Source organism: Cupressus sempervirens, chromosome 1, assembly GCF_028749045.1.
Source record: "Cupressus sempervirens isolate cs-2001-9-10 chromosome 1, ASM2874904v1, whole genome shotgun sequence".
Classification (NCBI taxonomy): Eukaryota; Viridiplantae; Streptophyta; class Pinopsida; order Cupressales; family Cupressaceae; genus Cupressus; species Cupressus sempervirens.
In genome coordinates this window covers 238,445,732-238,472,738 of record NC_143118.1, presented here as the reverse complement: position 1 = coordinate 238,472,738, position 27,007 = coordinate 238,445,732, and positions in this window count along the sequence as shown.

Genomic DNA, 27,007 nt, shown 5'->3' with positions numbered 1-27,007 from the left:
CCCTCTTTCAATCTATTTTCAATAGTTTTAACACCAAGCTACTCCAAATGCAAATCTTTAGTAGCCATAATGCTTAGAACAGTGCGAATATAAGTCATTTTCACAAATAGGAGAAAATATCTCATAAAAATCAATGTCCTTTGTATGTGAAAATCCTTTTACCACTAACTTGGCTTTAAATCCTCTTCTTTCAACCTACAAACCCATTTATTCTGTGAATCCCTTTTACTTATAAGAAACTTGCATAAATCCCATGTCTTATTTTTTAGCAAAGAGTCCCTACTCAACTGTAGTAACTATTTTTGAACATTCATTTTTCTTTGAAGCAATCAAAGTAGAAGGAACAATTCGACCCATACAAAGATATAAGGTGCCTTCTTTCACACCTTTTTCTACTACAAGTGAACCTTTGGAAACCTTTCAATTTTTATCATTAAAAGTAACTACACAACTCTCATCACCAAGTTGCCCTGCTAAAATTAAATTCCTACTAAGCCTTGGAACATGTCTTACATCATGTAGTAGCCAATGATTCCCATTCTGCAACATTATTTTAACTTTTTTCTTTCTAAAATTTTGACATGGTTCATTATCCCCCAAATAGACAAGCCCAAAATTCCCTTGGACATAATCAATAAAATAACCTCTATGTGGTGTAGCATGAAATGAAGCACTAGAATCTAAAATCTATGAATCATCAACACTTTCTAAAGATAGAAGAAATGCATCCTCTTTGGATTTGTTACTTACCACATTTGCCTCCTTATTCCCTTTTGTTTTATCTCCTTTATTGTTCTTTTGATTCCAACAATCTTTCTTCCTATGCCCTGGTTTACCATAGTACCAACAATCTCTTGGTCCTTTGGATTGAGATCTCTTCCCCTTTTGTAAAAAAATTTGCAAGAAAGAATATAACAATTTCCACAAAACCCATAACAAATCTAAAATAAATATGCAATTGCATGCAAGAGAATAGACAACATACCCACAAAAATGTGACACAAGATATACCCTAGGAAAGCCTCATTGAGGGAAAAACCCAGTCTCCAAAAGCATCCATCATCATGTATTATTCAAAAAAAACACCATTGCAATACAACTATGAAAGCCTTCAAAGCCATAGCCACTACCAAGCAATCCATGTGGATAAGCATGAATCTGCATATCCCATGCCATGCTTCCAACTTTCACAAATGCTCCCTTGACTAACCTATCAAGCCTTGTCCGCTCGACTCTTTCCCTTTTTTCCTTCTTCTTGTCCTACACCAACTACCCTTTTGGCTACTTATATAGTAGTAAGTCCCACAAAACCACCAAGTGGTATTACATAAACCATGTGCTACCTAACCCACTAACCCTACATTTAATATTGAAAATTTAATTCTTTTCCCCACTATGAAATAATTACATGAAATAATATCACAATGTTACAATACAACTCATCAAATATATCCAATGGGAATATTTACATGTTGCACATCCATCTAGGTGGAATATTACATACTAAAATAAAATAATACAATATAACAATACTATGCAATGTGTGCAACACCCATTATCTCAACACCTTTGACTTTCCTCTCGATTTCCCATGATTTTTAGAATTATTTTTTCTCCCAGTCATTTTGCCTCTACTTTGTGCATTCAAAGCACTTCCTGATGTAGACCCACTGGAAGTTTTCCTACGAGTTCTGTTACTCAGAATAACACCAATCACATCATCAAATTTTAGGGTATTAGATTCAGAAACATAATTACTCATAGCCATTACCAAGCCATTCCAACTTTTAGGAAAATAATAAAAAATTAAGAGAGCCCTAATTTCTTCATAAAAATTAATACCTATAGAATATAATTGACTATTAATAGTATTAAAATCATTTAAATGATCTACACCTTCTGTCATCTTCATATTAAATAAACACTTCATTAGAAATACCTTGTTTGAAGCGAAGGGCTTTGCATATAGTTTTGCTAGGGTTTGCATCAACTCTTCCATCATCTTTGCTTTTGTAATGTTAAATGTCATTGGTGGTACCAATCATAATCAAATGCTTCCAAGTGCCTTTTTATCTAAAATCTCCTAGTCTTCACTTGTCATAGTTCCATATTTCTTTGTTTCCTTCCAATGACTTCCATAAATTCTTTTGATAAAGATAGTCCTCCATTTGCATCTTCCATAACTGAAAGTTCTGCCCATTAAACTTCTCAACCTTTAGCTTACCCTTGTCTTCCATTGCTCCCACTCAACCGTGAGACTCCCACTCAATCGTGAGACCTTCCTATAGAGGATTGCTAAAAAAAACAAAAAAATGATGACAATTTGGCTAAATAATAAAAAAATGATGACCATTTGGCTTTGATACCACTTGTTAGGATTAACCTCAGATAGAAAATAATAGTTACATGCAAATATAACCAATATCAAAAAATAATAGATCACACATAAATAATATGGGGAGAAAATTGTGTTGAATAAACCTCTAAGTCTGATTAGACTCCATATCACAATAGATTCTAGATTATTACATAATAGAAGGCCAAACAAAAAATGGCCTATACACATCCCAAGACAAGATCCTTACATTAAATTTACAACCCAAATTAGATACATAAGTCAGCTCACACTAGGAACTAATCATAGACAAGCTCAGTTAGAGAAGGAACTAAGTATCGATAACTAAATTAGCATAGCTTAACAGATACAAGAATACTCGACCAACAATGGATAACTTGACACATACATGAATGCTTGACCAATACTAGACAACTCAACACATACAAGAACACTCGACCAACACTGGGCATCAATTGGAGCTCAGTAACCACTAGAGCTCAATAATGACTACAAATCAACACTTACTAGAAGAATGAACAAAGATGAGTAGGATGAAAAGGCAACCCAAGATCCTCTTGCATCATATTGTCATCATTTAGTTTTAAGTATATATTATTGACTATAGTTCCTTTTGCAAAACCAATCTTCAAAAAATACTTTTCCAATCTATCATACTAGGCTCTCAAATTTTGCTTCAATCTATACAAAGATTTCTATAATTTAGAAACCATATCTCCTTCATCAGTTAAGAGTAAACTCATCAGGTTGTTCAATATAAACATCTTCCTTTAACTGCCCATTAAGAAAATCTAACTTAACATCCATCTGATAAGCTTTGAAATTTCTTTAAAAAATATATGCAAGTAATAATCCAATCTCAATTAGGAAAGATCCTACAATACAAAAATAAATTGTGAGCTTCTCGTTTGTGAGGTCTTGGGTTCGGGTCTACTTGAGCTTAAATGTAATAATTAATATTCACAAATAATAAATACTTTAGGCTTCAACCATTTACTAATAAAAATAAAAATAAAAATATAATTTGAATCCTTGCAAAAAGAGATTTTTTAAATTGAAATCAATACCTTCCATTTTTTAATAACCTTCACATACCTTTCTCATTCAACTTGCTTTTGAATACCCATTTAGTTTTAATCATATTATTGTTCAAGTGTCTAGAAATAAGAATCCAAGTATTATTCTTCTAAATTTGATCCAATTATTCTTCCATAGATTTTACCTAACTCTCATCTTTATAGGATTCATTGAAATCTTTAGGCACAATATCATATATTAGACATGTTTTATTTCTAGAAATCTTCCCTCTAATTTGAACACCTCTATTGATATAACCAATACTATAAAAAATCTAATGATTAACCCTCACACACCTTTTGATATTTTGGAATAGGTATTTTAGAAATCTCCTCAGTATTAGCATTCCCCATGTTTTCCTTTGTCTATTCAACTAAATAATTCAACAATTTAATCTAATTATGTGTCTCCCAATTTTGATACTCTTCTTCATGTATTTCATACCAATAATCACCTCCAAATATTTTCACATTGTCACCAACTCTGGCTTTAGTACTTTCATAATTTCCTTCAACCTTAAGTTGTAATATTTGTAAGCTTTTCTCTTAGTAGAATAACCAAGAACTATTCTTTTATCAAACCTTAGATCAATCATTCCAATTTCTCCATCTCTTTTGATATAATGTTTGGGATTTTTTTGGATACTATAGAACACACTAGAATACCTCAATTCGGATAGGTAGATAGGATCATATGGTCGCCCACTACTTCTAGCTTGTTTACCACTACGTCGGCCTATGACCTAACTATAGTATCCATCAATGACTATCAAGATTGGGTCAAAATATGGGATTCACATCTGATTCCCAAAGTTAACTTCTTTTGGTGGACCCTTCTATACAAAAAAATTCTTACTGAAGATGACCTTGCTAAACATGACTCTAATCTTGCCAACAAATGCATTTTGTGTAAAAAAGTGATAGAGGACATCAACCACTTTTTGTCCACTGTATGTTTGCATCTTTCATTTGGCAATAGATTCTTAGTCAACTAAAACTTACCTTGGCCATGAATGAAGACATTAAACAATTTTGCAGTTAGCAATTACTTCTAGACACCCTCTCGTAAGACCCCTGTGGAAATTAATACCCCTTACATCTTCTAGTGCATTCGAAAGGAGAGGACTAATAAGAATTTTAGAAATGAAGAAAGAACACATAAAACCACTCTTCACCTAGGGCTACACATGTTGTTAGAGAATATTTTGAATTATAATTGGAAATATCTTGACTCACCCGCCCACTTTTGGACCAAGGAATACCTAAAGATTGGAACTTCCTATGGGGATTTAAAAAAAATTATAGTTCCAAAAGAATGGAAATAGCCAATGTGAGATGGTCTCCATCACCATCGGGGTGGTGCAAACTCAATTTTGATGGAGTGACTAGAAGTCATATGTAGGTGGAGTGTGGAATTTTATGGGATCATCAAGGGAAACTCATGACACCTTATGTAGGACCACTAAAGGATCATACAGTCAACCAAGTTGAATGCACAACCTTAGAGTAGGGGTTAAAATTTTCTAACTCTATAAAGATCAATAGGATCAAGGTGGAAGGAGATTCTAAAATTATTGTTTAGGTTATCAAAATTGGGTGTAGTGTGGGTTGGAAAGTTAACTCAATCCTCAATGAATTTTCCACCCTTCTATATCACTTCCAAAGCTACCATTGGACACATATATATATATATATGAAGGATAATTCTATTTCTAACTCAATGGTTGTGGTTTATTTATAGTTGGAAGGATAAAGATGTTGGAGGGTGGAGAATTAGCTAAAGGAGGATACCTAAAAACTTGCAAGGAAGTAAGAACACAATGCCAAAAATGTTAACCATGTAGGGCACCAAAAAAATGGTTAATGGGAGCTTGAGTAATAAACTGATAACTATGGTGATAATCTCCCCATCAGTTTAATGATGACTACCCTTTATGGTGACACTTGGGCTGATTTATTGATGAAGTGGAGAGTTAATTAAAATGACCTTCCATCAATTCTATATCAAAATATTTTAATTATGACAAAACATGATGTTGTACCTCTCCCATTTGATTCCTGTAAGTCATCCCGATGGATGCAATGTTGATGTTATTTTTGTTTGAGTAATTTTGCAAGACCCATGAGTTGTCTACACCCTTGGAGTGATTTGTTTATGTTATTGTATCATCTTGATCAATTATTCTTATGCCTAGTTTATGAGTTTATGATGTATTTAATGGTTTCACTAAGGTTTGTGCTAGTGGTTACCTAGATTCATATGGTATCATGATGTTATTCTACAAGTACCCCTGAGATGGGAACAATGATTGCATTGTATTCTATTGGTCTATTGTAGCTGATTGGGTTCCCACAGTAGTGATTGACTCATGTGGTTGACCATGCTGACTTATAGTAATTTGGTCATATTTCTATCCTAGTGTTTTATAATGTTGCTTTAGGATGATTATTTGAGATTCATGTATATCTTTCTTGTTTATTTTTTTCAGTACTTATTATTGTTTCCAGTGTTAAATTCTTAAAATAATTAGAAAATTATTTATCCATATCGAATTCATTGGTTTATTGTTCCATGGATAACCACCTTGTCTATTCAACAATTTATGCAAAATGACTTATTTAATGATTATTTAAATGGGGTTAATTAGATGCTTTAATTATGTGATTATGTGTGCTTGTTACTTTGGCTATGATGTATTGTGTATCTACATTTGATTGTGTTCTTTTACTATGCAAAACTTATATCTCCGATAGTGGCACATAAAGTTAGTGATCAAACCTTTCATATTGAACCGATATCATCCTTGTATGGACGATATATATTTATCATGTTATTTAACCCTTTTGTAATTTGTAAATCTGGATTCATAATATATTATGTGATTAGACTCGTGAATGTGTCTGTACATTTAGGATTTCATGGTTGTAGCAAAAAAGATTAAATTAAATGTTATTTTAATGGCTTAGAGAGATTTTATTTATTTGATTTAATATTTATTTTATTGTTGGATAATTTGTCATAGTTGAATTCCAATTAATTGGAATTTCTTGATTTTATTTGGATTAAGGGAGTTCATTAGATTATTTTATTTTTAATAATCTAATTTATATGTTACTTTGTAAAAATGCATATTGGCTAAAAAGTGAGTTTATTCTCATTTCTCACTTTGGAATTCAGTACTTTGGAGCGAGTCCTCTAAAACCCTATTGTGTTAGTTGTGCTCATGGGATCACCACAAGAATAGGCTCATTGGATTCATAAAGGGGAAAGTCTCCTTTTCCAAGTGTTTCATCACTTTTTTGGTGTCTATTTTTGTTTTTGCCCTTTTGGATGTGATGTAAGGATCTTCCATTTTAATGGTTTTGGATTGTTTTAACTTTTATTTTTGATTGATTTATGGTTGGAGGTTGAGAACTATTGTTCTCCTCCATTTTCATATGATAATTTGGCTTGGTTAGACAGGAATGAGTAAATAGGGCTCTTTTGATGTTTTAGTTTGAAAGTTTGTGGTGTTACGTTGTCCAAATTTGCATAGAACTTGAAACTTGAATTTTATTTGATATTTGGGTTTTATACCCACATTTGGGAAATGAGTTTTAATTTTGTTGACTTTTGACAATTTTGATTTTTGAGCAATTTTTACACCACATTTTGCATGCCACATAGTGTTCTTGGGTATTTATTAACACTTATTTTGGTTGTGGATTTGGAATGTATGTTAGGTTTCCAATTCAACCATAGTTTTACTTTACCATCTTTTGGATTTGTGTACAATCCATACTCCCATATTTAGGCTGGTTGAGTGAGCTCATGTTACTTAGTAACTTATTGTATTATTGGGATTCATGTCAAATTCGTACTCATAGATATAAGTTGATTGAGTGATCCTGTTATACTCGTATCATTTATTGCATTTCTCATATCCAACCCTTGCATTGGTATTATGTCATTATATTTGTGAAGTTGGTTGTGTATCCACACACGAGGATGTGCGCATACATATGATGGGATCTTGTGAGACTCGAGCTCCCAGATATAGGTTGTTTGAGAGATTTTTCATTTGGGGTTTGGGTTGGTAACTTACATTAGGTATAGACACTCATCATGTGATAAGCATGGGATAGTAGGGTACACACATGGAGTGGCTTCTCTCATGTACCCTAACTTGGAAATGGCCGACAAGGTAACATGAAGAGGTTTTTACAAGCGATAGATAAAATTAATTAAGGGCAATAAAACTTAGTATAAGATATGTGATCTACCGATATGGATGGTAGTCATGTGTCCTAAGGGCGCTAGTGCAAGGATGGTGTGTTCGAATGGTGGTCACTCTTTTGTAAAATTGAGGACACATTATAATGGCTTTATGAGAGAGTTTGTTTTTGTACCACATATAGCTTGGGATTTCAAATTCAAACTGAATTACACTCGACTAGAGTTGCTACATAGTTATCCCATTGAGTGTTTGACTAGTCACCTAATGTATTGCATTCTCTTCATGAGCATATAGATGTTCATAATATACCAATTGGTGTGTGTGTTATCTATGGGTGGTTGTTTTATGTGTTTGTGGTTGGGTCATTATCTCCATTAGCATGATAGGAGTGGGCCTACGGGTACCATGTGGTTGGGAGGAGTAGCTACTAATACTACTATTAAGGACTATTGTATAGAGACAATTTACTTCCAGTTTGAGGCCAGTGCTTGATGTTCACTTGGTACTTTAGTGTATCTAGAGTATGTTCATTTGTGATTTATGCTTTACTTTGGATGTGCTTGATATCATGTTTAGATGATTCTTAGTATATTACTTGATGCATTTTTTAAATTATGATATTAAATATTATTTCTTAGTTGATGTTACTATTGAAAATAATTATTCAATTGTATATTATCATTGATGTTATACAAATGTCACACTCTAACCAAGCACAACTAGTAGTTATTGCGCTCAGTTGGGCACTGAAGTAGACTCTAGTATCAACTAAGAAAAGTTTAGAAGGAATCAAGATTAGATAACCAATGTAAACTAAGTTAGGTCAGTCAATGAAGGAGTTTAGTATAAACGAAGTTAGGTTAGTTACCAAAGGAGTTTAGTGCAAACTGAGTTAGGTTGATTACCAAAGAAACTCAGTGTTAACCGATTGATTTAGTTTTAGTGTCAGTCGAGTGACAACATAACACACTTTTATTAGTTAAGTAATTAATGCAAACTGACCTAGTGGATGCTAATTATTTATTTGAAAGGATATTTAAGCCAACTTGACATGGGGTTTCATATATATGAAAGGCCAAGTTGTGGATTGAAGTGTGTAGTTGTAGAAGAAGATAATAAGATGTGAATTAAGAAGGATATCTGATTAAAGGTAGAACATCCAAGGAGCTGCAAAGATTAATTTGATTAGGGAGGATCTCGAGGATAAACAAAAACATTGATATGAATTTTTAAATCATTTGCTTCATCAATTAGATCAATCATTGTTACTTTCTAACAATTGTAGTAGTGAAGTAATCTCTTAATAGAGTTGACTTAACAATCATTTTGTAAATCCTCTAATAAGGTGGCATTTCTAGATTGAAGTGTCCTAAGATCTCTAACAAGGCCATTCCTAATAGGGTGATTCAAATCCTTTAATAGGGTCACACTTAACTGTGTTTTTTTAAACCTTTAACAAGGTTAGCTCCTAATAGGGCTCACTTCAGAAGAGTGAAAAGTTGTAACTAGTTACATTGGTGGTTTTCCCAAATTGGGTTTCCACATTAAATCTTGGTGTCTCATGGGTTCATATTATTTTCTTAATGTTTTATGTTTTTGCAACTAAGATACTAAATATTAATACACTTTAATATCTCAATATTTCTTTGTCAACCGAGTTATAGTATATATCTAGTTTTAATCGAGTAGTGCAAGGACTTGACTTAGTAATAAGTTTTTATTGAAATCTAAGGGATTTGGAAATGTTTTTGTGGTAACTAATTGAACCCTCTCCTCTCACTTACTCCTCTTATATTTCTAAAAATTGGTATTAGAGCAATTGGTGCTTGAAGAAAGGGTTTTAAAGACCTAAGCTTAAGATCACGATGTCTTACAGAAGAGAGATCCCTAAACTTAACATAGATAACTTTGCAACATGACAGGAACTCATGAAGCTACATCTGGAAACCATTAGAGATATAGGTTTTCACTTCTTAGAGAATCAATATGTGGCACCTCCAAAGCCTTTAAATATATATGAGATGGTGGACATGAAGAATCACAACACAATGATGATTAACATTCCTACCTCTCTCAATTACTTTGAATTTGATGAAGTCAAAGATTGTTCTACTACCTATGGCATGTGGAACAAGCTAGCAAAAATCTATGAAGGAGATGAAAATGTGATTATAGAAAAAGAAGAGAGTCTAAGTGGCTAGTTTGGTCAGATGAAGATGAGAGAAGATGAAATTTTTTTTAAATACAGTGAAATAATCAAAGCAAGTGTGAGTGCAATCAGAGCTATAGGAAGGAAAATAGATGATGTTATAGTAGTCAAAAAGATATTTTAAAATCTTCTTCCTTTTTATGTAATTAAATTTTTAGCTATTTAAGAGATGATATGTGATCCCAAAAATGATATAACTTTGGATGCACTAGTGGGAAGATTAATAGCCTTTGAGTTGGATAACTTTGATAACTATCTTCCTAGCTCTTGCAACATAGAATCAACATTCAAAACCAAACTAATTATTGGTAGAAAGGGAGGAAACTCAAAAGGAAAACATATTGATAATGAAGAAGATGAAAATTCAGATGATGACGTTGAAGCTATTGAAGCCCTGCTTGAAAGAAGGTTACCAAAAGGAAAAGGTAAATATAAAGGTAAAACACCTTTAATTTGTTTCTCTTGAGAAGAAGTTGGTCACATTTTTTCAAGGTATCCAAATAAAGAGAACAAAGATGATAAAAAATTCAACAAGTTCAAAGGCAAAAAAGACTTCAAAAACTACAAAGACAAAGGTAACAAAACTTGTTATATTGCTAAAGATTTTGATAGTGATGATGAAGATGAAATGGTATACATTACTATTAAAGATGAATCAGTTGATGAGGATAATGAAAATATGGCACTTATTTCTCATGTTAGCAAGAATGATACATGGATAATAGATAGTGGCTATTCTCATCACATGACTGGGTGAAAAAACTAAGTTTGAACACTTGGAACATTATGATGGTGGAAGTGTTAGATTTGGAAAGAATGAACCATGTTATGTGGAAGGAAAATGATGCATTCCATTAATTGATGGACTCAAATGTGACAATGCTTATAGGGTTGAAGGAATAAAACCCAATCTTCTAAGTGTGGCACAACTAAACAACATTAGATACAAGGTAGAATTCATGAATGAAAAAGCTAAATTGCTGGATGGTAAAGGAAACCTAGTTGGGATTGATAATTAGACTAAAGGTAATTTATTCTATCTAGATTTATTGAAAGTTCGTATTTTTTGGCACAAGTAGAGGAAAGTTTGATATGGCATAAAATGATGTGTCATGTAAACTTTGAGAATCTAGTTACCATAAGTAAGAATAAAAGAGTAAGAGGTATTCCAAATTTGAAGAAACCTGAATTGGCCATATGCAAACAATGTTAGATTGGAAAAATGGGCAAAAATAGCTTTAAAAGTAAGAAGTACAATACAAAAGAATCTTGGAACTAGTTCATATAGATCTTTGTAGACCAATAGGTACAAAGAGCTATAGTGGAGACATAATTTTCATTTTTTTTGTCGATGATTATTCTAGGATGATGACAGTGATTTATTTAAAAGACAAATCTAAAGCTTCTCAAAAGTTCAAATGGTATTTAGCTAGTACAATATAAAATGCCTAAGGTCAGACCGAGGAGAAGAATTCATTTCTAATGAATTCAATGAGTTCTATAATGAAAGAGGAATCAAAAGACAAATATTTGCACCTAGTACACCTTAGCAGAATGACATAGTAGAGAGAAGAAATAGATCCATCATGGGTTGTGCAAGAACACTGATGATAGAGAAAAATGTTGCAACCAAAAATTGGAAAGAAGCAATCAACACAATAGTTCATACCTTGAATCAAGTTCAACTAAAGAAAGGTACATATCAAACACCTTATGAGATATGATATGGTTGTAAACCTAATATCTATTATTTTAAAGCATTTGGAAGAAAATGTTATATCTTGAAAGGGTCAAGGAAAGGAAATTTTGATGTAAAAAGTGATGAAGGCATATTCCTCAGGTACTCCAACAAGAGAAAAGCATACAAATGTTTGAATCTTGCTACTCACATGGTTATAGAAAATGTACATGTAAAAATTGATGTGTTTGTAGAAAAGAGTGAAAAAAAAAGTAGCAATGAACCTGAAGACTAAAGAAACTTTGCATACTATGAACTTGAAACTATACCCAAGGTAAAAGAAAACATGATTGGGCAACAATAGATAGCACCACCCCAATAGTCAACAACACCCAAGTCACCTAAGTCTATAATACAACCCAAGTTGCAACTAGTGAAAGCCAAGCAGTAGTTAGAGAAACTTGAGTCACACACAAAGGAACCCAAGTCACAAAAAAAGGGAACCGAGTCTCAAACAATGGGACCCAAGAAAAGATCAGAAGTTCACAAAACTTTTGAGCATGGTGAACCTAGTGAAATAAGTCAAAAATATAGAAGGAAAGATCCTATACTTGCTAGATATGTTAGAAGGCATCATGCACATGAAAAAATAATTGGAGGTTAGATGGGAGGCATAATGAAAATGAACAAACTAAAAGGTACATGTTTGCTTAGTGAATTTGAACCTAGAATTGTAAAAGATGATTTGAATAATGAAAGTTGGATAGAGGAAATGAATAAAGAAATTGAGCAAATTGAAAGGAATAAAACTTGGACTCTTGTTCCTAGACCCAAGGACAAGAATATAATAGGTACTAAGTGGGTTTTTAGAAACAAATTAAATGAAAATGGTGAAGTGTCAAGGAATAAGGAAAGGATAGCGTGCAAAGGATATGCTCAAGAAGAAGGTATAGACTATGGAGAAGTATTTGCTCCTATTGCTAGACTTGAAGGAGTTAGAATACAACTTGCATACGTTGTACACAAAGGATTAAAATATATCAAATGGATGTGAAATCAGATTTCTTGAATGGAATTCTAGAGGAAGAAGTTTACATTGATCTAAATAAAAGAGACATGGTCTGCAAATGATACAGCGAGGATGATGGAAACTAGGGCCAAAGGCACACCCAACTACCAAACCCACTTGCAAGAGTAAATACAGTGGAAACACAACATGAGGAACAACAACCAAAGGAGAAAGAAGAGAAAAACACTTTATTGATTCATCAAAATAACAAATACATGACTGGCTATGAGGCATTCTAGGATGTGACCAATATTACAATTTAGGATTTGATCTTGAATGATGATCTTCACATTCTAACCCTCCTTCTACTCTTCCTGATCAAACTACTCTGCTTCCTCCTCCTAAGACTCTATCTAAGACCTTTTAAATAGTGGCATGACCACAAGTCATCTTGTTACAAATTACCAACTAAATAAAATCTTATATTAAATGCATAACCAAGACACAAATTGACTCTCAAAAAATATTAAATATAAATCACAAAATTAATACATGAGGTCAACTCAAACTAGAACCAAAAAAAGACAACTCATCCAAAGGACCAAGGCAAATACTGGCACTTGGAGACGATCAACACATACATGAATTTGGCACCAATAGGAACTTGACATGAACCATAAAGTTGACATCAACCATCAACTTGACATCAACTACAAACTCAACATTAATAGAGAACTTGACATCAACAGAGAACTTGACAGTTAAAGAGAACTTGACAACAACTAAGAGCTGAACAACAATAAGGAACAAAAAAAACATGTAGGATAGCAATGCAACCCAAGATGCTTGTACATTAGACAACTGGGGTTGAAAGAAATGATTCTCTTAAATCATGCAAGTGTTACAACTTGAGTTGAATCCAACTTAGATTGATAAATCCATGTGGCATCTTCAACTAGTCTGTTCTTCCACTTCACCAAATACTCATAGTAATCTTTTCCTCTTGTGCTTTTACCAACTCTCTGACCCAATGCGTATTCAACCTTTTCAATATGCTTCTTAGGATAATCATTTGATACATCAACTTCATCATCTGACTCATGGTACTTATACAAATCAACAACATTGAATATAGGAGATATATGCATGTCATCAGGTAACTCAATTTCATAAGCAAAGCCATTGTCAAACTTCTTAAAGATCTTACAAGGTCCAAACTTCTTCATCTTCAAGTTACTACATGTTCCACTAGGAAATCTATCTTTCTTAAAATGAACCATCACCTCATCACCAACTTTAATAAAATGATGTCTTCTAGACTTATTAGCATTCTCCTTATACTTCTGTTACTTTGTTCCAACCTTAACTTCACTTCCTTATGTAAAGAATTCATAAAATCAACAAATTGTACCCCTGCAACACTTCTCTTTTCTTCACTAGAAACATCCCTCAAATATGATATTCCTCTAGGTTGCATTCCATTAACAATCTCAAATTATTATATGCAAAGTCAGCTTGTGTCAACACCAACTCCCAATTATGTGTCTTATCTCCAACTAAACATCTCAACAAATTACCAAAGCTTCTATTCACAACCTCTATTTGTCCACTTGTTTGTGGATGGAATGTAGAGATAATTTTCAACTCAGTACCCATGTTCTTCCACAAAGTCCTCCAAAGTTAACCAACAAACTTACTATCTTTGTCAAAAATAATACTTCTTGGTAATCCATGCAATCTAACAATCTCTTTGACAAAAATCTCAGCAACATGCTCAACATCTGATGTCTTCTTATATGGTATAAATTGAGCCATCTTAGAAAATCTATCCACAAGAACAAATATAGAATCATACCCCTTTGCTATCTTAGGTAATCCAAGAACAAAATCCATATTTATGTCACTCCAAAGTTTCTCAAGAAAAAAATAGGTGTATACAAACCAATATTTAGACTTCTTTTGCAACTTGACAAACTCCACAACTCTTTACAAATTTCCAAACATCCTTATACATCTATGACCAATAATACATATCCTTCAACAAACTCAATGTCTTATCAATTCCAAAATGTTTAGCCAATTCAGTACTATGTTTTTCCTTAATCAAATTAACTCTCATAACACTTTTAGGTATACACAGCTGAATTCCTTTGAACAACATACCTTCTTGAATGAAATACTCATCATAATTACTGATGTGATCTAATAGTTTTTGTTCTCTACACTCTCTCAATGCCTAAAAAAAATTAGGATTAGTATCATGCAACTCTTTCATTTCATCAAAACCAAGAACTTCAACCTTCATCTTAGTCAACAAAGAACGTCTTTTGCTCAATGCATTAGCAACTTTGTTAGTGACTCCACTTTTATGCTTAATTACAAATGTGAAACTCTGCAAGTGCTTAACCCACTTCATATGTCTTTGATTCAATTTATGTTGACTTCCCAAGTATTGTAAAGCTTTATGATCAGTATACAACACAAACTCCTTAGGAATCAAATAATGTCTCCACTTCTTTAAGGCTTGAACAATTGAATAAAACTCTTGATCATACACAAAATACTTCCTTCTAGCATCATTCAACTTCTCACTAATGAAAGCAACATGTTTAACTTCTTGACTCAATACAACTCCTATTGCACTACCACATGCATCACATTCAACTTGAAATACCTTATTGATATTAGGTAAATCCAATATAGGTAACTCAACAACCTTTTGTTTCAAAGTCTCAAAACTTCTATTACCTCCATGTGTCCACTTGAAATCCTTTTTGTCTCCTCTCATTATCTCAATCATAGCATTACAAACATAACTAAAATTTCTTGTAAAATTTAAAAACTAGCCAAACCATGAAATGATCTTACCTCATTCACATTATCAGGTGTAGGCCATTCCAAAATTTCTTTAACCTTCTTAGGATCCATTCTCAAACCATCAACTAAAATTAGAAATCCTAAATACACAATCTCCTCTTGCATAAAAGAACACTTTTTCAAGTTAATCATTGACTTCTCCTTTTTCAATCTCTACAATACTTGTCTAACATGCTCAAGATGTTCTTCCTTAGTCTTACTAAATGTGAGAATATCATCCAAATAAACAATCACAAACTTACCCAGAGATCTCTTGAGAACCTCATTCATCAACCTAATGAAAGTACTAGGTGCATTAATCAAACCAAAAGGAATTACCAACCATTCATACAAGCCATCTTTTATCTATCAGTTTGCAAATGCTCCTAACATAGTGAGGCATGACCCTTCAACTGAGTAATTACAATTTTTACCTTCTTATTATCATGAGTGTTTTCACACTCAAAGAATTCTCTATGTCAGAGATCCAATCCAACACAACATTGGCATCCAATTTTCCATAATAAGGAACAACTTCTACAACAAGATTTGAATGTGCCATAGACAATACTCTCAACAATCTTGGCTTATCTTGATCTTCTTTAGGTTTTAGATTAGGGTTTGGTGCTACTACTTCATCATCACTTACATCATCAAGATGCATTCCTCTCCTTTGGGTTGTCTCTACAACATCTAATTTGGCTGCAATTTGTCTCAAGGCATCTAATACAACATTATCAACATTTCCTATACCTTGAACCATCTTTACAATTAGGTTCCTACAAGATCATAACCCCATACAAGTTGTAGGTCAAATTCTTAGATCTACTATCCTACAACCAAATTAACTTAGGGTTCTACATGATCCAATATTCACAAGGATGAACCTCAAGCTCTAATACCACCTAACACAAGGAGGATGATGGAAACTAGGGCCAAAGGCACACCCAACTACCAAAGTCACCTGCAAGTGTAAACACAGTGAAAACATAACATGAGGAACAACAACCAAAGGAGAAAGAAGAGAAAAATATTTTATTGATTCATTAAATTACCAAATACATTCCCAGCTGTGAGGCCTTCTAGGTTATTACCAACATTACAATATAGGCTTTGATCTTCAATGATGATCTTCACATTCCAACCCTCCTTATACTCTTCTTGATTGAACTACTCTGCTTCCTCCTAAGATTCTATTCAAGACCCTTTACATACTTGGACAACCACAAGTTGACCTATTACTATATCACCTATTTTAGTAGTTGCAAAATGGAATTCTAAGATTAACAAAACATTCAAATACAAAATAAATTAACACTTACGATAGGACGAAGGCAAACATTATGGAGAAAAGTAGACCAAGAATGGTAAGCTTCTCAAATGTGTATCCTATAGGGGATGTGTGCTCATGATGTGTTCAAATTTCAAATGATAGGTTATCAAGCATAGAGATGGATGGAGGATTTAGCGATGGGTGTGTGTATGGGATTTAGCATGGTAAGAGTGTAAAATGGTTGTGCTATAGTGGTCTATATGACATTATAAGTTTTCATTACGAGATGATATGAATTTTGAGGGGAGGGGGTTTTACTTATAGGCCAAGGGGTACTAAGATGGAGGTTCAAGATGCAAGGGTGGAAGAATGGTGAGGGAGAGCTAGGATGCTTTGAAAGGGAAGCACATGGATTGTCCTTATTTAGAACCAATTAGGGAGTGACACTTGTCACAAGGAGGATGAGTGTGAGGGGATGGCAAAAATGGATGGTCAAAGGGAGTTATGAGGGAGGAGGAGTGTGTATGAGAGATGTAAGAGGCATTTAAGGGGATTTATGGCATGTAAGAGCCATTAATGATCTTGGATACGAATGAAAGAGGATAAGGGAGACCATTGACTTTGGCTTGGGTTAGCAAGTCTTAACCCTTGCTTAAAGTTGTACACATGTTTAGGAGGGGGATTAGGCTTAGCTTAGAAAGGGGGTTAGGAGGTAAGTGGCTTAACTTTGATGGGATTGGTGGGTTAGTTGACTAAGTAAGCTTAGTATTGAATAGGTTGGATTAGGGGTAAAGATAGGGTTTAGGGATGGTTTATGGGTTTAAGATAATTTATTAAATGATTTATTTAATAAAAGAGGGATGTGAGATCAAATTAAGTAGATTTTTACATTTATTTAATTTAATAGAGGAGTGGGGATTTAATTGATAAATTGATTTTGTGTTATCATTTGATTATATCAATTGGACTATAGTTAATTAAATAAATTAATTAACTAAGGGATGATGATTAATTAATTAAATATAAAGTATTTGATCAATAATGTCCTAAAATTTGACTAAATAAGATTACATAGTGGTGTAATAAGATTTAGGTGTCTACATTTTGCCCCTCTTGGACATGGTGTTGGGACAACACTATTTCAAAGAAGTTTGAATATAAATGATGAGACAAATATTTTTAAAGCAACATGGTTACCTTAGTTTTTAGTAGAAAGGGAGAGAATAGACTATGTGATGCCCCCAAGAAGGTAGCGGGGAGAGAAAATGAAGCCCAACAACTGATTGAAAAGTTATAACAAGCCTATGGGAGTAGAAGGATGTAGAAGGGGTAAAGGAGTGTTAAAATGACAATTAAATGGAAAAAATAACTGGGTGGGAGGAAAATATGGGAGCTAGAGGGGACATAAAGGAAAATACGACACCACTGGGGGTCTATAAGGAGGGCTAGGAAGGGTAGAAAGGGTCATTTTCTCTCATATTGATTTCTGATATTATTGTTTGGAGATATAATTTGAAAGATGTGATGACTGCATAAGGACAACTAGAGCATCAAAAAGATGTGGTACAAGTACATGTGTGGTGAACACCAAATTGAGTATTAGGGTAAAAAAAATTTCTTTTTAATTTATGTATTTACATTTATAGCATTCCCACAATTTATAAAACACATTCCCATAGGCACGGGTCTAGTGGGATAGCACTAGAGATTGGCAAGAATGTGATCTCACAAAATTGTCTAGAGGGTAGGGGTGAAAGTAGGGGTCGAAAGTTATTTTTGAAAAATTGCAAATTTGGCAAGTAGTTATCGTAAAAATAAAAATTCTCCTAGAATATTATGTGGCTAGCAATTTCGCAAGCAGGAACGTGTTCCTCCTAGTGGGGACATGATCTCATAGGGAAGGGCAATTTCAAGAGTAGGTCAATGGGAGAATGGGGAAAGGTTGACCGGGAGGGGTAAAGGATTAGGTGTGTACCTATAGTACTCTACGCTACAAGAAAAAAGTGGTGTAGCTAGGATGGTGGGAATTTTTTTTAGGGTTTTTGGGATTAGGAAAAAGTCAAGGAATGATCCCACTATAAAACGTAACGACGAGAATGCGGGGGATGATTTGTTGCAGGAATATTGTTGCAAGAACATTGAGAAAGAGTAAAGTACTATTTTGGTGGGAAAAGGGTTGCGGGGACATCGATATGCTATTTTGGGAAGAGGAAAGAAAAACTGATGTGAGTGTTTTGTTTGCCTTGAAACATAGTGGTCACTAGATGCTTTGGTATTATGAGAGTGATGTGCAATTGTATTGCACACTAGGGAGTAGTTTACACCAGTAGATTGGTTTAGGATCAATGCAATTAGACTAGAGCACCTAGTTAGGTTACCTCACACTTGGATGTACATAGCAATGGTGACAACACTATGCAAGCATTGGCATAGTGAGATCGACACATTCTACCTGGTGATAGGGGAAATGATAGTTATCGAAGAGGACATGTGTAGGATTTTTTGGCTACTCATGTGGGGGACACTAGTGATGACCGGTAGGGAGATTTCTAAAGAGGCGGTAGTGCAATGAATGGTGGGACCCAAAGTTTAGTATCGTATCCAGAGTGGTCAATTTCCACTAGATGAGCATTTAGATCGAGTGGTAGTGGATAGGAGGATCTACTTTTATGTGTGTAGGTTTCTCTCAAGGTACATTGCCCCAAATACTAGTGGTACAAGAGTTACATTGGCATTGATATCAATGATCATGTAGATTGTGGATAATGGAGTCCCAACTATATGGGGCTCATTGATGTTACCTGAGCTATACCATGATCTACATCAGATTTTATACCAAGGTGCAAGGCACTAGGAAAGGAGTGTGGGTTTCCCCACATTACTACAGGTGTGGGTCTAGGAACATATCATAATGTTTAGGCTGATTGACCAGAGGGACAAGTAGGTAGAGGAGTCAGTGGTATACAGCTGGGGTGATCCTTTCACCTATCACCACATAGAGGAGGTTGATTACTAGCGAGCCTAGTTAGATGAGGTTCAGGTCATCACATGGAGGTTGTATATGGGTCTTGGGCCATGGGCAGAGGAGAGGCAACATTTTCCTTTTATTATCTTTCCATGTTTCATTTTTGGGCACTGGAAGTATATTGCAGAATAGTATCGATTAGAAAGGGCCTTATGATAGTTTGGATGGCCATAGGTTTCCCCAGGGGAGCCAAATTGGTATTAGCACACCACATAGGAGCTAAAGACCATTTTTGGATTGAGACTGTAAAGGGATGGATTATTGTAGGTGTGGCAAGATTTAACACTGCAAGACTGGGATTGGTTTGGTGGTGTAGCAGATGCAGGCTCAACCTAGGAGTATAGGGATTAGTTTGATCACCCTAGGCCGGTAGGCTAGACCCAAGTTACCAAAGTAATAGTAGTTACCAGAGAGATCACCTAAGTAGCAATGCAAGGGAGAGACATGGCCAAGGGGCTATAGTAGCGAGCAGGGGTTATGGTATAGGAGGAGGCATCACTAAGGTAGAGGCAGAGGGTTGCGACAAAGGAGAGACAAGAGGATGTTAGGCTGCAGCCAGAGAGGGGAGAGGACAAGAAGGAGGAGGATAGATCATAGGAGGAGGGTGGACAAGGGCTAGCAGGTGGAGGAGGAGGATCATCCTCAAGAGGAGGGGATGATGGATTGGTAGGTAGGTACACGTCCTTGCAGTAAGCACATGAGATGACAAGCCAACTGTTGCAAGATACACAACATCAGAGAGATAAGATTAGGATAGAGAACGACCAGTTCTGGCATGAGCATGATGTAGCACAAGGCTAGATAGATAGAGTGAAGGTAGAGCTAGAGACACTATAGATGGATTCAAGGTGGTTAGAGGGGAGGTTAGAGGTGATACCCTTGGAGAAGTAGAGATTATAGGGGAGGATGGACATAATCTAGGAGGATAAGGATAGGCTAGTGGTGGAGGTGGCTAGACTAAGGTCATAGATGGTGGTAGGAGGAGGATTGGAGGAGATGAGGTGAATGAGGGGGGAGGTGGAAAATTTGTAGGATAGAACAGGTTTTTACTATGGGAGATATCATGCAGTGGTGCTAGCAAATTAGATAGAGCACTGTAGATGAGCCATATAGTCAAGTATAATTGGCACACATACCTGCATGTAGGGAGGGGAGAGAGTGGATTGAGCACTGGGGGCTCTTAGAGGACTAGTGGATCTTAGCACATAGGGCATTGCCACAAGATAGGGTAGAGTCAGAGGTGAGACAAGGTTAGAGGTGAGATAGGGGGATAGGTTGGAGGAGGGATGAGGTAGAGAGCTCAGGTACTAGAGGAGGGCGGATGAGGCCACCACCACCACCACTAGCAGTGTCGGGTGTAGAGAGGGACCCTTATGAGTCTCATTGCAAGGAGGTGATGGATGAGGACAAGGAGAAGTAGTGATATGCTACATTTTGTATAGTATCTTTGGATGTATTTTTTTGGGCATAGACCTGATGTATTGGTATGGGCATTTGTACTGTATGGATATTATATTTTTGGACTATGATGGACTTTGGTATTTTATTAGGGATAGGTGATGCATTATTTATTCTTTGTGGGTAATATATAGGTATGATTACTCTTTGGAGTGGGACATGGATGTATGAAGCACTATTCCATGAGATGTTTTGATGTGGATGTTTGTATGAGATGCATGTGAATAGATGTAGGAGATAGATTGCCATGTTTTTATGTAGGATGTGATGTTTTGATGTTTATGAAATGTATGATGTTACTGACGCTTTGGGATGTAAGATGTGATATTGTGATGATGAGATGTATGATATGCATGATGGTACTAATGTGTTTGTAATGTAGGATGAGATGCATTTATGATGAGATGTATGACATGCATGGTGGTATTGATGCATTTGTGATGCAAAATGTGATGCATTTATGGACTGTGATAGTAACATGCTAATGTAGGATATGTTTTCCTTTGATTGTATGATCTTTAAAGATGGGAACTTAGATTTTAGGATGAAGTAAAATAGATAATTGTAAAGTGAGACAAACAAATTATGATGAGAAAAACTAAATAGCCAATAGTTTTATGATAATGAAAAATAGTTAACTAGAACATGATGATAAGGTAAATGGGTTTTAAAACTATGATTATGGAAATGAACCTAAGGTTATGATAATGAAAAAAGAACATTACGGCTCTGCTGACAAAAATGAATCTACTATTATGATAATAAAACATGCACATTAAAACTATGATGATGGAAATGAACCTTAATTTATGATAATAAAAAAGGAACGTTAAAACTTTGATGGAAATGAGCCTTAATTTATGATAATGAATATTGAACTTTAAGGCTATGATGATGGAAATGAACCTTAATTTATGATAATGAATGTGTAAATTTAAGGATATGATGATGGAAATGAACCTAAATTAATGATAATGAATGTGGAACTTTAAGGCTATGATGATAGAAATGAACCTTAATTTATGATAATGAATGTGAATGTTAAAACTATGATGATGGAAATTAACCTAAATATTATGATAATAAAAATGAATTTATAACTATGATAATGGAGATGAGTTTAAGTTGATGATGATGATGATGGGTGTAGACTATGATAATGATGAGTAAAAAGGAACCATAAGATTATGATAAAAAAAAAAAGTAGTGTGAAACTGAAAGATTTATGATGATGCAAATGATAAGTAATAGATAATAATAATAAAAGAGATCATGGTAATGTGGTAAGATATGAGTGTGTACGATATGAAATGTAAGTGAAATGATAGGAAAACATATGTGGGGATAGGATCTGTAGCATATCACCTACCGACCGTAGTCTTTAGTTAGGGAGGGGGGAACAATGTGCACAACTTTAGTCATATTGGTTGTGGGATAGGGGTTTAGGGAGAGGTGATAGTTGTTAGGGAGTTGTCAAGGTGATGGGATGAAATGTGGATGGGATGATAGGAGTTGTAGGGATTATTCTTAGTGAGGTTTGTCTTTTCTTTGTATGGGTACAAGGTGATGGGATGATGGAATTATGCTTGAAGCTTGAAGGTGGGGTACTTTGTAAAGAAGTACCACCATTTAGCTTTGAGCACTTAATTTGACATAGGATAATTAGGTATATGCCAAGGTTAATAGGAACATCAAGGCCTTTATCTCAATATTACATAGGACTAAATCAAACAAGCATGGAAGGATCATCCTAACATCACACATGAGTCCTAGAGAAATCAGAGTGGAAATGATACTGGGTGATCCACAAGAAAATGCTATTTCCCAATTGCATTATGTGATAACAAATGAAAACATGTTTGGAACATGAATAGGTCATATCCAATTGACTCAAAAGTAGAAAAAGATTTGATGAAAACCTTAGTTTCTAATTACCCCATTCATAGTGCACCATGATATAAAGATCATGGCAACCGTGAGGAGGGAACAACCAAATTGCTTGGAAAAGACACTTTTTTTAGAACCAAAAGATGAAATCCAATAAGAGCAAGAATAAGTCTATAAAGAAAGTAACCTTTTTCCAAAGAGATTGGTAGGACTGGATAATGATAGGCTAAGAGGTAGACACAGGGATGAATGCATCCTACAAAAAACCTATTGGTAGTATGCTTAGGACTATGAAAATGGTGGCAACTAGAACTTTGTTGCAAACAATTCTGGGATTTTGCTATAGGGTTCAAAAAAGTGACATGTTTTTGAGGAGAAACATGATGTATGATCTAAAAAGGGGAACATTGAGAATGTACAAGTGTCACTATATAGACTTTCTGACATTTTGGTAAAAGGTGTTAGTGGGTTTGTATATGATGGAAAAAGCTTAGGATGAGGAGGTAGCATGATGTATATAGTACATTATTTTTACAAGGGTATGATACATGGATATGGTGAAAGGGATAAAATAAAACTAATATGATAAATGCAGTAAGATAAAGGGGTAAGATAGATGTGCTAACCACAATAGAATACACTATTCCGATGGGTTTTCTATGCTAAGGGATAATGATAATATGTCATGATTTATGATAGTGTAGTGATGAAAGCCTTGGAACACCCTTGGAAAATATAAAAATGGGTGATGAGATGTGAGGGATAGTGTGGGAGGTGTAGAGCACTGATAGATAATGAATAGGCCAAGTACACATGGTGCCTATTTGCTAGGTTTTCACTAAGGTACCTATCAAAGGCACTTGAATTGCCAGGTTTTCATCATTGGATGATTACTTACTTTCTATTCCTTGCTCTTTTTTTTCTTTTTGGATCTCTTTTTTGATTTTCTTGATTTTTTCCCATAGGATTGGTGAGATACATTGAGGTGTTTTTTAAGCAAATAATTTATTGAAGTGAATGATGTTGGTGGGATCATTTAGTGTTTCTCCCTAAAGTGTTGATAGTTGATATGCCCTTGAGCCAAAAGAAGCTGTGACAATATATAGATTGAGTCACGTGGGCTCAAACTTTCCCTTCTTCTCTTGGTCTACTTGGACCTTCATGTTTTCCTTAAGGAGCATGTGGCCTACTTGTAATTGGTGCAGATGAACCTTCTTGTTGAAATTGCACTTTAAGTGATTTTGGTAGACTATGAGATGGTCATAGGCCTGTTGCCTTTTTTCATCAAGTAGATCTAGTTGAGTGAGTCTAACCACTCTATAATCCTCATATGATATCATCCCTCATAAAGAAATGTGCAAGAATGGGAGTTTAATCTCAATAGGTAGTACTACTTTGGCACCATAGACCAAGGAATATGGAGTTGTGCCTGTGGATGTATGGAATGAAGTGTGATAAGCCCATAGGTAGGGTTGATTTGCAAATTCCAATTGTGGCCAGAATCATTGACAACTTTCTTTAGGTTTTTGAGTAAGGTTTTGTTAGTTGCCTCAGCCTGACTGTTACCTTGTGGGAAGTAGGGGCTAGAAAAATGGCGATGGATATGAAGGGAGGTGCACAATTCTTCCATATTGATGTTTTAAAAGTTACCTCCATGGTTAGTGAAAATGGTAGCCAAGATGCCAAAGCGACATATGATATGATAGAGGATAAATTTGGAAACTTGAACTCCCATGGCGGTGATAAGTGAGATTTCTTCTACACACTTAGTAAAATAATTAGTTGTATTGATTATCCACTTGTGTCCTTCTAAAGAGAGAGGTGCTATAACACCAACAAAGTCAAACCCCCAACATACAAGAAGATTTTGAGCTGGGGCTCAGATCAAATTTGCATGTTGTTGACAAGGGAGACATCTTTTGACAAAGTCACAAGCATCATGCTCTAGAGTAGGCCAATAATATCCAACTCAAAGTATCTTCTTAGCTAGGACTATATTGTTTGTGTGAGCACCACAAAGTCTAATATGTGCCTCTTTGAGATCCAATGTAACCTCATTTTAGTCTAAACACCGAGAGAGATTTTTGTGATAACTATGATGATATAGGGTGTTAGTTATGATAGTGTAGCAAGATGCTTTGTGAACAAGGTTTTGGAATTGGGTTCATGTGAGATGGGGAGATATGATACCATTTAGTAGGTAAGCATGAATTTCATGGTTCCATGGGGATTGGGGACCAACCAAGATGCATACCTGTATCGATTCATCATTCTTGTATGCAAGCTCATGTAGCTGCTCAACTAAGAATTCATACTGTGTAGCCTCTTGATGGATCTCCAAAAGTGAACCAATTGAAGCCATGGCATCTATAGCCTTGTTTTGTAATCTAGGTATTTGTGTGAATTGGATCTGAGTAAATTGTTGCTTCAACTGATCTACCAATTCTTTGTAAAGATGAAGCTTATCATCCTTAGTTTGATATTCATCTAGGACTTGCTTGATAATAAGTTGTGAATCTCCAAAGACTTGTAACTCTATGATGTTCCACTCAACTGCTATTTTGAGCCCTGTAATAAAAGCCTTGTACTCTGAGATGTTGTCAATGCATTGGAGCTAGAGTTTAAAAGAATTAGGAATGTAATGACCTTGAGAGGTGATCAAGAGTATGCCAGCTCTAGAACAATGGGATGTGTAAGATCCATCAAAGTATAATTTCCAAGATGGTTGTTGCTCTATTAGGTAGAGGTGTTCATCTAGGAACTCCATGATGTGAGGGTGATTAACAACCAAGGGAAAATCAGCCAAGTGATCCACTATAGCTTGACCTTTGATAGCTTTGCTATCGACATATTTGATGTCGAATTCACTTAGAAGCATGATCCACTTGGCTAGACACCCTGTGAATATTGTACATGACAACATATATTTAAATAGATCAATCTTGGATATTAGTTAAATAGTGTGACTCAACATATAATTATAGAGCTTTTGAGTGGCAAAGACCATAGCTAAGCAAGCCTTTTCCATTGGTGTTTAATTAAGCTCATACTTGACTAGAGTACAATTGATGTAGTAAATAGCCTTCTCTTTTCCTTCATCATCAAGTTGTGCTAGAAGAGCACCTAGTGCTATTGGGGTAGCTATAATGTATAATATGAGTGGTTGTCTCACAACTAGCAAAACCAAGATAGGAGGATTAGCCAAGCATTGCTTGATCATCTCAAAGTTACATTGGCAAATAGGATCCCACCTAAAATTTTGATCCTTTTTGAGCAAGTGTGTAAATAGTTGACACTTATCAACAAGTTGGGAGATGAATCTTTTGAGTGATTGTAGTTTCCCTTAGAGATAGCAAAGCTGTTTGAGTGTCTTAGGAGAAGCCATATAAATGATGGCCTTGAAAATTTTAGGGTCAATTTCAATACCATTTCATGACATAATAAACCCTAGGAGCTTTCTAGATGTGATAGTGAAGACACATTTCTTGGGATTGAGTATGAGATGATACTTAGCTAGCCAATCAAACAATTCCTCAAGATGAGATAAGTGATCAAGGGCATTAAGAGACTTGACTAGAATATCATTCACATAATCCTCAAGAGTTTTGTGGATGAGGTCATGGAAGATGATAGTCATAGCTCACTGATAGGTTGCCTCGACATTTTTGAATCCAAATGGCATCATGTTATAACATAATGCTCCCCAATGGGTGGTAAATATTGTCTTATAGTAATCTACTTTTTCTATTTGAATTTGATTGTATCTTGAGAACTATCCATAAGTGATAAAAGCTCACAGCCTATGGTGAGATCAACAATCATGTCTATATTTGACAACGGGAAATCATCCTTTGGGCAAGATTTGTTGAGGTCCCTAAAGTCTGTTTAGATCCTAATATCACTAGAAGGCTTTGTGATAGGAGCCATATTAAATATCCAATCTAAATAGTTAATTGGGTGAAT